The sequence below is a fragment of the Zonotrichia albicollis genome, chromosome 1 (assembly GCF_047830755.1).
Source record: "Zonotrichia albicollis isolate bZonAlb1 chromosome 1, bZonAlb1.hap1, whole genome shotgun sequence".
In the NCBI taxonomy this organism is placed as follows: domain Eukaryota; kingdom Metazoa; phylum Chordata; class Aves; order Passeriformes; family Passerellidae; genus Zonotrichia; species Zonotrichia albicollis.
In genome coordinates, this window is record NC_133819.1 from 14321236 (window position 1) to 14332479 (window position 11244).

Here is an 11244-nt window from a genome sequence, read left to right on the forward strand (position 1 = left end):
TAACTGTGGAGATACACTGATAATGAAAATACTAGAAATCTGTACGTGCAAGCATGTACTAATTTAGTAGAAAGATTCTTTCATTTTCAAGGAACTAATCAAGTAGCTTTGGAAATGTCCAACAATTGTTCTCTTGCTTCAGGAGCATAACAGCAAATATCCATCACCATGAAGAATCACTCCATGCAAAAGTTATCTTTTTCAGTCTGGAAAAAACACTCACTTTATGTACTTTGTCATGTGGTATCTTGGCAGTTAGATCACACTTTGTAATTGAAAACCAAACTTTATCCAAAGATGTTTGGTGCTCTGTGCTCTCAGTCAGATGGCTTCAAGTGCATAATAAAACTTTCACACTTGCCATTGTTGTAATTGAAAATACCACACTGGCTTTAAGCTCATTTAAAACTACTCCAACTGAGCCAATGGATGGAAGAAATTATGAAAAAACCCTTATACCTACATCTATAATGAACTATTCAGTAATAGAATTCCAGCAAAATTAAGGGAAACTTCAATAAATCCAGGAAAATGTTAAAACATGGGCATTACAATTTGAAACAATAGCAATGTTTTTATAGGATTATATATTTTGCAGTTCCACAGTATCTAAACTACTGCATATCTTATTTCATCCACTTACTGCGTTTTTAGCAATATAGGTTGGGAATCTTCTAGGTACCATTATAACATTAAAACATTTATCGAAGACTTTTGCATATTACAGCAATGTTATTTGCAAACAATTATTAAAAGGTCAGTGTCTGGTGAGGCAAGACCCAAGCATTCACAATGCTGTCCCAGCAGCAGGCACACAGCAATACCCAGCAAATGCAGCTTTGAGAGTGCATGGTTTAGGCAGATGGATCAAAAGACCACAGTTACCTGAATATATCTCTGTGATGAAAGGTGTTTGAAATGTGAACAGGACCAGAGTAGAAGAAAGCAATCCTGACAGTGCAGTTGGGACCCCCAGAAAGGCAGGTACCAGAGACCCTTGGATGCAGGAAGAGGAGGGGACCAGAGACCAGACAGACATTACAGCTACCACTGATACAGATGTGTAACAGTGGAATCAAGCTGTATCTCAAACAGGAACCACACACACATGGGCTGGTTTGAGGGTGTGTTTATTACAAAACTGCTATGAGAGCAACTGATTGTCCTACCCTGTATTTCAGAGTCACGTTTGCCCACTACATGGTAAATACTGTCTGAATCAAAACTTTAAAGGGACCTGTGTTTGGGTGTTTGGGTTAACATTTTGTTAATTGAATTGGGCTGGTTTGGCTGGATGCTTTTAAAGAGTAACTTAAATTTATATGCATGGGAGATGACTGGCTGGAAAAATAGATTAAAACTCTGGTTTTTTGTCCTTCTTCTTTGAAGTCTGCAGTTTTTGTGTCATTGTAGGTCAAGAATTTCAGTCCTAAGTAAGAATGTTAACCTCAGAAGACTGGTTGCCCTGAGACAAGGACAGATTTGATGGGTTCAGAGGGCGATACCAATGAAAACACAGTGATGGTGAGGCTGTCAGCCTTGGTGCTGTTCATTTAAGAGTCATTTGTCATCAGTGTTAGCAACTCTGTGTTGATGCTTGTGCATTTAATGTGATTGCAGAGATGTTTTAAAACAACTTCCAATAGAAAATGAAGTTGAAGCTTGTGGAGCTCTTCAGCAGAGAAAAATCCCTACTGAGCAGTATAGAAGTATGTTATAAATGAAAATAGAGTGTCTGAGCTGGGACCAAATGTCCATTGCTAGCCAACTTTATTTTGTGGCTGAATTGATCTTCCTTCTTTCAAAGCTCAGCATTCATAAATTGTTCTGGGAAACCTCAAAGTTATTTGAAAAGGTCTATAGCAAGATAAATTTCTCTATGCAAAATGGCTGTTTAACAAGATTGTCTCCTTGAACTTTTCACATGATTGTGACAGCCACTTTCATTAACTAATGGAAGTTTTATAGTGGATTTTCCCCACTACTCCCACATCAGTGTTTACTATTATTTTATGGAGAGTATTTTACCAATTGAGTCTTTGAAACAAAGGAAAAGGCATTTGGTGACATTCCCAGGCTGCTATGTGGCTTGTTAGCAGGGCTGCCCAGGAGACAGCTTTCAGGAGAACCCCAGCCCACATGGGCTGCAAAGTTGTGCTGCAGCCAATTGGCCCATGGGGGTTAATTCAGCAGTCATTATGGTCACTGCTGAAAAACCCCTTTTGTGTTAACCCTGCTTAGATTAAAATTAGGAAGAACAGAAGCTTCATGAGGAATTGTTCCTCATTAGTCATGGTGCAGACTGCAGAAGGATGGTGTAGGTGTGTAGTTAGATTTTACAAAATAGTGATCATTTAAGAGAAAAAGGAAGAGAGAAGTTTAAGGAGTAAGTGGTTTGGAAGGCATCTGAGGCTTCATGAACTCAATATCCATCATACTGTACCTGGATGAGTTTTGGAACTGATCAGGAACTCACTCTTTTCTCAGCTCACCAGCAGAGAAAGTGTTCACTTGGTATTTTAGGAAATGTCCCTTTCATTCCATCTGGAGATTCCCTGGGTAATTTTATGTGAAATGGCTGCATTCCCTCAGGGCAACAAGTAAAGATGTTTTCAATTGCCTGGTGAGAAAGAAGAGACTAGAAAAGAAGAAAAAATATTTGGAGAAAAAAGACAGCTAGTCTACAGCTAAGTGTAGACTAGCATTTAGGGAAGAAGAAAAGCGTGAAAAAGAGAAGTGAAGGAATGATTTATTTATCTTTTATTTTTCCAAGTTATATGTCTTTGTGAAGTCTCTGTTGCAAAAGACAAACCTCAAGTTTGCCTGATTTGCCATTTTTCATTTTGTGATGGAAAGACAGTAACATTTCTCCTAGCAACTAAAGATTTTTTTCTCCAACAAGTTACAAATGTAGGAAAAAATAAATAATAAATGTTCTGACTCTGAACTTCAGTGGAAAAATCTCATTTTTACAGTCAAACTTCATCTTTTAGAGCGGAAAAAAAAGAGAAAGATGTTTACAAATGTCTTTGTTTTTACCAAAAAAGTAGTTTTTGTTTTCAGTGAAGTTTTGGAATTTCACATAACCATGAATATTTTTTATCAGACCAAAAGAATATTTTGTACATCCTTAAATGCGACAAAATGAACACTTCTCAACTTTGGAAGATGGGTCATCCTTCTGAACCACGGCCATCCAAGGCCAATGCACTATCCTCAGCACTAACAGAGAAGACTATGATTAATCAGTTCTATACATGGGATAAAGGCATGAGAATGCATTTTTCTTCCAGATACACTCATTGCATTGCACAAAAATTGGTGGGAAAAAATTAGCCTTGAGAGAGGCAGAATGTCACATCTCTAATTGAGATGGCTTGTGCTTACTCCAAGATTAAATTTGATATAGTGGTTGTACATTGTTGACTAAGAATTGTTTTGATTCTGGCTGTGTGGTTTCATAGCAGCAACATTCACTTTAATGCATACTGGCATCACTGTAACTAAATTAAATTCATAAAATAAAGTTAATTTTAAAAAACTTTTAATTTACTTTTGTTTCTACATAAATGCTAAAATTGAAAAATTTAAGCACACATAGTCACAGCAGGAGCCAAGGAACTAACTATGCAGTCCTACCTCCAGACCCCTTAAATTGGCTACTCTTGAGGCACATCATTTACATCAAAAGGACAGAATTCCAGCAGAGTATGTCCTCATTCATTACTCTGGCAAGTGAGGAGATGCACGATCAGATTACCATTACACTATGTAGATGCAAAGGATCAGAATAGGAACTCAAAGACATAGACTGTGCTCCTCAAGTAAAAGATTTCCTAAATGTTATGCAAAATATTATGCATCATTTAATCTTCTAAGAGATTTAAAGAAAATGTCTTCTACTTTATACATTTAAGGAAAAAAGTCTTTTCTTCATCACGTTGGAGAGAACTTTTATCCTTAAACTGTCAAGATGATAAAGGTATCAGCATACATTTAAATTCCTTACCTTGAAAGATGGTAAATGATGTATGCAAAAGAAAACCAGATTGCACAAGAAATTTCTTTACACAGGGATTGTACCATGGAATAAAGTCAATGTAAAAAAAAGTAGGTGTGGGTTTTTTAAGCTAAAGTTAAGCATGATGAGGTGAAGTTCCAAAGAAATCCAGACAACTAGAGGCTTTTTTTTTTAATAAGGAAAAAACATCATTTTTTTCAGATAGAAGACTTTTTTTGCTTTGCTTTTGCTTATATTGACAGACTGTGAAGGTCAAGAAGAGATTGATTCATAGAGACCAGAAAAAGTTAGAAGTAATTTAATTAGAGTTGTCCAAATCTGAAATGTCTTCTAATCCGATTATATACTTATTTCTTGAGGGACAGTGTGTGGGCATCTATATTTGCTATAAAAGATCATTTTTTGTAATCTAAAAAGATTCAGTTATCAACTCTTTTTCAAGAAGCAGAATGAGTCAAGAAAATAAAAACCTGACGAATTTTTCCATAGTTAAAAAATAGAGTACGCTTATACTAGTTTATATTTCAAATTAACTGTATGCATGAGTGCATGTCTTTTGTACATTATATCTATACTACATTAAATAGTCTTTTGGAGTCCAAGTGAGTGGAGGCACAGTTGCTCAGATGTGTCGTGAGGATTTGTTTTCGTGCTGTGCTGCCTGCCTTCTGTAGCTGGTGTGATTCATGGTAACAAAGGGCATTGTCTGGGACATTTAGAGATGTAATTTTGTCTGACTCTCTTAATATAAAGTAGATAAAATGCTTTCTGTGAAGAGGAAGGGTGTCATCCATCAAACATTTTTAATCCCGTCTTTGCCATGATCATCCTTTGAGGGTTTTAAGGGTACAAAATGTACAGTAACTGTGCATAGAAAACCTGGGGTGACTCTTAACAACTGTGAAAGCAAATGAGTCATCATGTGAAGGTGAATATGCTGTAAATGAGAGCAGAGAGGCTGGGAAGCAAACTGGAGTATTGACTAAGGGCAGTGCAGTGGGCACAACAGAGCCCTGAGCTGCAGAGAAAGGTCTTCTTCCACTGCCCCAAAATAGCAGTGCCTCAGAGAGGTCTCTAAGAACTCATCCCACCCTCAGGTAGGCAGGAATTGCAGCACAGGAAAAGAGATTTGCCTGAAAACTGTTCACTAAAAATCATGAGATAAAGTAGGTTTAGGTGTATAGAAAGCATAGGAGAGTGAGTCCCTTCCTCTCCCTGTGCCTATTTATAGAACCAAAACAGAAACAAGGGGATTTTTTTAAAGAGTGAATTGCATTTTTAAAATTTCCCCTCCCTTTCTGTTCTGAAGTCCAGAACCAGAAATAGCAGTGCCAGAATTCCGTGAGAAAGACCACTCTTGCCCTTCTGGGAAATACCATCGTTATCTCTATAAAGTCTGTTGCTGTAAGATTTGGAGATGTTTTGCTGACTGCAGAGATCTGGATGTTCTTCAGATAAGGAATTGAAAGTTTGTCTCATTACCAGATGCAAATCTCCACTCTAAGGTCCATCCATTAACAGGTTAGACTGCTGAAGTACATTGAAGTATAGCTATTGTACAAATTTGGTTGGGTGTCCTTGACATGAGAGTTTGCAGCACTGCTTTCAAGAGATTTATAAATATGAATGGGCTGGTGATGCCAGCCAACATGATTAAGATGCTTCCTAAATCAACACCACCACTGAGTTGCACACAAATGGCACAGAAATAATTTTATTTTGATAAATAAAATGTCAGAGATAAAAAGGCCTGTGAACTGAGTGCTGTGCCTCCTAAGCTTTCACTTTTTTACCTTAGATGAGCAACTGATACAAACAGCAATTAAGGGCTTACTTTAAGCAAGGACTTAAGTTCCATATGCTCAAGTGCTTTGCCAAGCAGGAATGAGGTTATTCATATAATTAAATATTTGTCCTGCTATTAGATGAAGAATGCAAAATTTATATCCATGCAAATTTATCCACATATAACAGTTTTGCAAATCAAGGAATGTGTTGTATTTTTTGGAGCTGTCTGCATCCTGGGAAATGGAGAATATATTCTCTGTCTCACTGGTTATTTCCCTGCACAACTGAATTTCTTGAGGAGTATTGGGCAGACGATGCATTCCTAATGATAAATATGCCAGCATGATGACAACTGGTTTTACCTTGAACATTTCCCTGGATAGTGATTTTTTTCTAAGCTGATAATAATATGGCTCAGTCTCCCAGAGGGGACTAAAACACTTTCCTAGGAGCTATGTTAGTCCATGTTGAATGAGAGCTCTGAAAGTAAGAAGTCACACGAATGATTTCTTAGACAAAAAAAAAAAAAAAAGGAAAAAGAAAAAAGGCTGGCCTAAAAGAGTTTACACAGCTGTGAGTGATAAAATATAGCAGCCATGGCAACCCACTCTCCAGTATTCTGATAATGCATCAGAAATGAGGCTATTAGAATTATTAATTCACATTAGCGGCTATTAAAATTACTACCTGCAGATTCACAGCCTGAAAATCCTTTTCTATTTCTAAGAGAAGGTTCAATTGCAGAGGGAACCTTTTTGCTAAATAGGTGCACTGTATTGTATGCTAGACATTATGGGAAGTCCAACAGATAATAAAGCTCACATTGAGCTTTATGAAGCTGCTTTGTAATGCAAGCCTAGCAGATGTAATACTTCATTCTTTTAATGATGGCAAAGAACCAATACACCCCTAATAGCAGTAACAATAACTGGACTCTTACTGGTTTCCTGGAAGCTAATACTAGAAATCCAACTTACTGCAGGGTATTTCATTAAATAGCAAGTGACATACAAAACGTTCTACACTGGTCGGTAATAAACAAAGCCAACAGAAAGCAGCAGCAAAACTGAGCCAGGCCCATAGAAAGGTTTTGTAGAGATGCTGTGGTGAGACTCAGGGAGTCCAGCAGAGATTTGGCTGCATCCTTTCCATCCCCCATTAACTTAACTCAAAATGCAATTGCATGCTGTTTTAAGTAAAAGAAGAAACACTATTACACCAGGGCCACAGCAGGAAATAATCAGGGGGAACAGCAACATGGCAGAGAAAGAACATTTTATTTATGGAAATGAGCAGAAAAAGTAATACACCAGCTAGAAGCCAAATAGGTACCAGCAAAAATGAAAAACAAGCAAAGAACATGAACTTGGATCATAACCAATTTTTAGAAATTCACATCACAGTCTATCTCCTTTAAGATCCCATGTACCAAAAATGGTTATGACATCCAGTGTTCTTTTTAAAAACTATCATCCTCAGAAAGAGAAAAAGAAAACAAAAGTGACTGTAAAATGAAATTTAGCACATCCCCACAGGCTAGATACAGCAAATGATGTAGGTATACACAAAGGGCCTTGAGCAGCCTTAACACTAAATGCTATTCTAAATTCCTTTTCCCTGGTCACTACCTAACTCAAGAGCAGCCAGAATTTCTTAGAGTTTCATTTTTTTACAAAGCTCCCTCTGTGCCTACAGACATTTGTTTCATATTTGTGACATATTCAAATTTTACTTCCTGCAAAACTCAATGATATCTGTAGAATTAGGTATTTAGCCACCTAAGCTTCCTTTGGAGCATGAAATGAGGGTCTCAGCAAGGGAAGACACTCTTATTTTCAGAAATGGTGGCAAATAATCCTCTAACAAATAAAAAATGGTAATACTTAAGATTATTAATTAGATGAACTAGGGTTTATTTCTTGCTGGGGATGTCCATACTTACAAACACTGGGTGTCCATGTCACAATCTCCCCTGTGGTCTTGGTCCTGCACTTAGAAAAGTTCAGTGCCAGCAAAGAACAACAATTAAGGGTGCACTTATAATACTAAGAAGATCAAAGTAGAAGTTGGGCTTACACTAGTTTGGAATGTAAAGTCAAAGAAATTAGGCATGCCAGAAAATGTTATTGATGGTCCTTACAAGAGATGACCAAGTAACAAAAATATTTGTCAATGACCTTAACTGTAAAATTTCCAAGAGCTACAATTCTGTGGTATCAGTACCCTGCCCTTTTCCCATTTCTCCTCAGGCATTCAGACAAACATTGCTGGATATGGTATTACTCACACAGATAACAGCATCCCTGCACAACCAAAGGGCTTCATGCATGAAGAAAAGTATTTGTTATTTCTTTTCCCCTACTTGCTGCTCATCAGCTCAAGTTCATGTCAGCAGGATGACTCACATGCTTCTGTTCAGCACGTGCTTAATGCTCAGCTGAGTGGAGCAGAGCCTGCTGTGGCTGCAGAGCCCAGTTTGCCAGCAAGGATGGGAGAGCAGAGCAGCTGGTGCCCCAGGACCAGCACACTGGTGCCACCACCCCAGCAATTACTGAGCACTGCTCCATGCCATGATAAGTGCTCACCCAGGACCCTGCAGATACAGCCACCCTTCCTGAGGTCACAGAAGTGTCAGGGAAGTATTTTTGCCTCAGAACTTGCTGACTTGTAAAAAAATGAAAGTTTCAGCAGAAGTGGATTTGTTTTCACATCAAGTTTTGTTTTGTTTTCCAAATTAATGCTGGGGGAAAAAAAATTAAAATCTTAAAATCTTCTAAAGGGTGAAATAACCTTTCTCTATACAGTTTCTGCACAACAGACTAACAAGCAATTGTTTTTCCCTGGATCAAAAAGAGATTTTTAGGAAACATTTAAGTAAGAAACAAGCAAAACTTTGGAGGGAATAGCTGGAGAGGTCATGTGAATCAGAACAGGCATTAGAAAACAATACAAAGTGGAGTGGGCAAAAATCGCAGTGTTTTTGCAACTTTTTCATCTTTTTTCAGCTTTTCACCTCACAAGGTGGAGACCCCAAAAAGTTGGCTGAATGAGGCAGAGGAAGTAGTGGATGTGATAAAACACTTCCTTTTTTCCTTCTCACACACTATGAGTACATTTGCAGAGATTTCCAGCATGACGTGATAAGCCCCTAAAAATACACCAGAGTACATACCCCAGAAAGCAGCCCAGCACTGGAAGAGGAAAGGTTGAAGTATCCAAGTACATTATAATTCCTTACAAAAGTGTCCATGGTTTAAAGAAAGAGTCAGGTTTATAACAAAATTCAGTTGGACGCTTGCTGAAGGATCCATGATGAAATTCTCCAGTGGGTCAAGGGAGATGGACTCCAGGAATGCAAGGGTCACTCCAGGCATGGCTCCTGGGAGGTGCTCCCCATGCCCCACACATCACTCACTGCTTCAGAGTGGCTCTGCACAGGGAGCACACACTTGCACAGCAAAATGGGCTTTCCCCATTAAACTATTCCTGCTAATAATGGCATCTGACAAAAGCAGTTTAAAATAATTTGCTTCTTTCTACTTTAACATTTTCTGTGTGTTTTCCTTCAGATCATCTTTTACGTCACCACAAAGGAGTAGCTTCCATACATTGCTCATTGACTAAATGACTGCTGCTACTTGCAGTCAATTTGATTTTAAATTAATCTCACATAAAAATCTAAATAAGGGATGATTTCAGTATTTATTTGGAAGATGGAAGGAAGAGCAATGTGGGACTGTACCAGCTGCAGCATTAGAGCTTTATTTGGAAGGCTACAAGGACACACTTTATTTCCTTAAGGATCTCAAAGGCCTGAACTAATTAGTACTTATTAGAAAACAAATTAGAAATGCATTTTATTTCTCCATATGGTGAAAGACAGAGCTACAGTAAAGGGGTGGAATATCATAACAGCTGAGATGTTGATTTGCAATGCATAATTTATTTGACTAATTTTGCCTTTTCTTTTATGTCTGTGCATTGCCTATGAAGAGGTAACCATTGTTTTGAGTTATTTGTCAAATAATTTTTGCTATGTAACTCATCTGTGAACAATTCATTGCATATATTTGATCATTACAATTAAAAATTATAGTGGCAAAAATAATTGATATGCAAGCCGCCCTAATTTTTTTTATTGCATGGATACTACTATGACCTTTTTATGTGGGTGTGCTTGATTTTACTTTTTTTCATTTTTGTCATCATAAATTCTTCAAAATTAACTTAAAACTGCTTGAACTAGAATTGCTGTGGAAAACAGGCACTACCAGAATTAAGCATAATTCACAGAAGTTCAGACCTTATTCTCACTATTTTGTGAATGTTTCTCCCAAGATATACTTCATGTATGTAGAAGGTAAACACGGTCAGTGAGCAGACACAGTTATAGAAATCTGATTTTTAAAAGTTAATGAATACTCAGAGACAAATTAGAACAGATCTCAGTAACTGCTGTCAGAGACACCTTATGGCAACCCTATCATAACCAGATAATTATTTCTGTTTGTAAAAGACAGGGATTTCCAGTATTTGGGGCTGGAAGGAAGAACTTGCTGTTCATTATGCTTTGAGTACATTAGAAATGGGAGCCCTGATCACTTTGCTGCTCACTGAGTTACTCTCCTCCTGACACTGCTCAGCCCCAGAGGTGCACTACACCTGCAGAATGCCACCACAGAGATGGCTCCTATCCTGTGCAGTCGGAGGTCAGAGCATCCCAAACTCACAGCTCTTACCTCTCTTTCCTGAGTAGGACATCAACATAAAGCCATGGTTTTCAGCCCAAATCCTCACCTCTAGCTCTGGGGCTATTTCAAATATGGAAAGATGGTGTTTTTCCCATGCTCAGATTTCAGGTCTTTAATTTCTGAGTAGACTGCTATTCAACAGGCTTTTATAGGAACTGTTTCTTGTAACCTGCCACCCACATTTGTTGTGAACATCATGTGGTGTGGATGTCAGTATTGCCAGTGCACTTGGTGTGCTTTCAACCCACCTAAAAAACAGGATTATTTAGGGAAAAATGGGCAGAAATGCTAGATTTCTTCATCCCAAACAATTTCTCATCTTTTTCTGCTCTAGGCAATTTCAAAAGAGAAAATTGTGTGCAGATAGAAGTAATTATATCTATATGCATGCTGACCATGTAATTGCAAGAACAATGATTCCAAATATTCCTTTTAATTCCCCCTACACCTGCCTCACTCAAAATTGTCCTCTTTAAATCCCAGTATATGGAGGTCATCTGCAGCCTAGTCCCATCAGTAAGACATCTGAATCCTTTGGAAAAAAACACATACCCTTCATGCTACTGAACATTGCAAGGAAAGGCATTTTATATACCTACTACTAGAAGAAAATACAAAAAGCATCTATATAAGCATTAAAATTTGGAGGGATTGATTTCATCGTGTTTTTTTCACTATTTGTCG

General features: G+C 37.8%; 1 long non-coding RNA gene across 1 annotated transcript in view; it reads right to left on the minus strand.

Annotated features, from left to right (window-relative positions):
* Positions 1–8371, minus strand: part of LOC141725255 (uncharacterized) — a 33435-nt gene extending 25064 nt beyond the window's left edge. Inside the window, exon 1 of the long non-coding RNA XR_012577111.1 lies at positions 8097–8371. This is a non-coding gene — a long non-coding RNA (uncharacterized LOC141725255). The remainder of the gene's footprint in view (positions 1–8096) is intronic.
* Positions 8372–11244: the final 2873 nt, after the last annotated feature.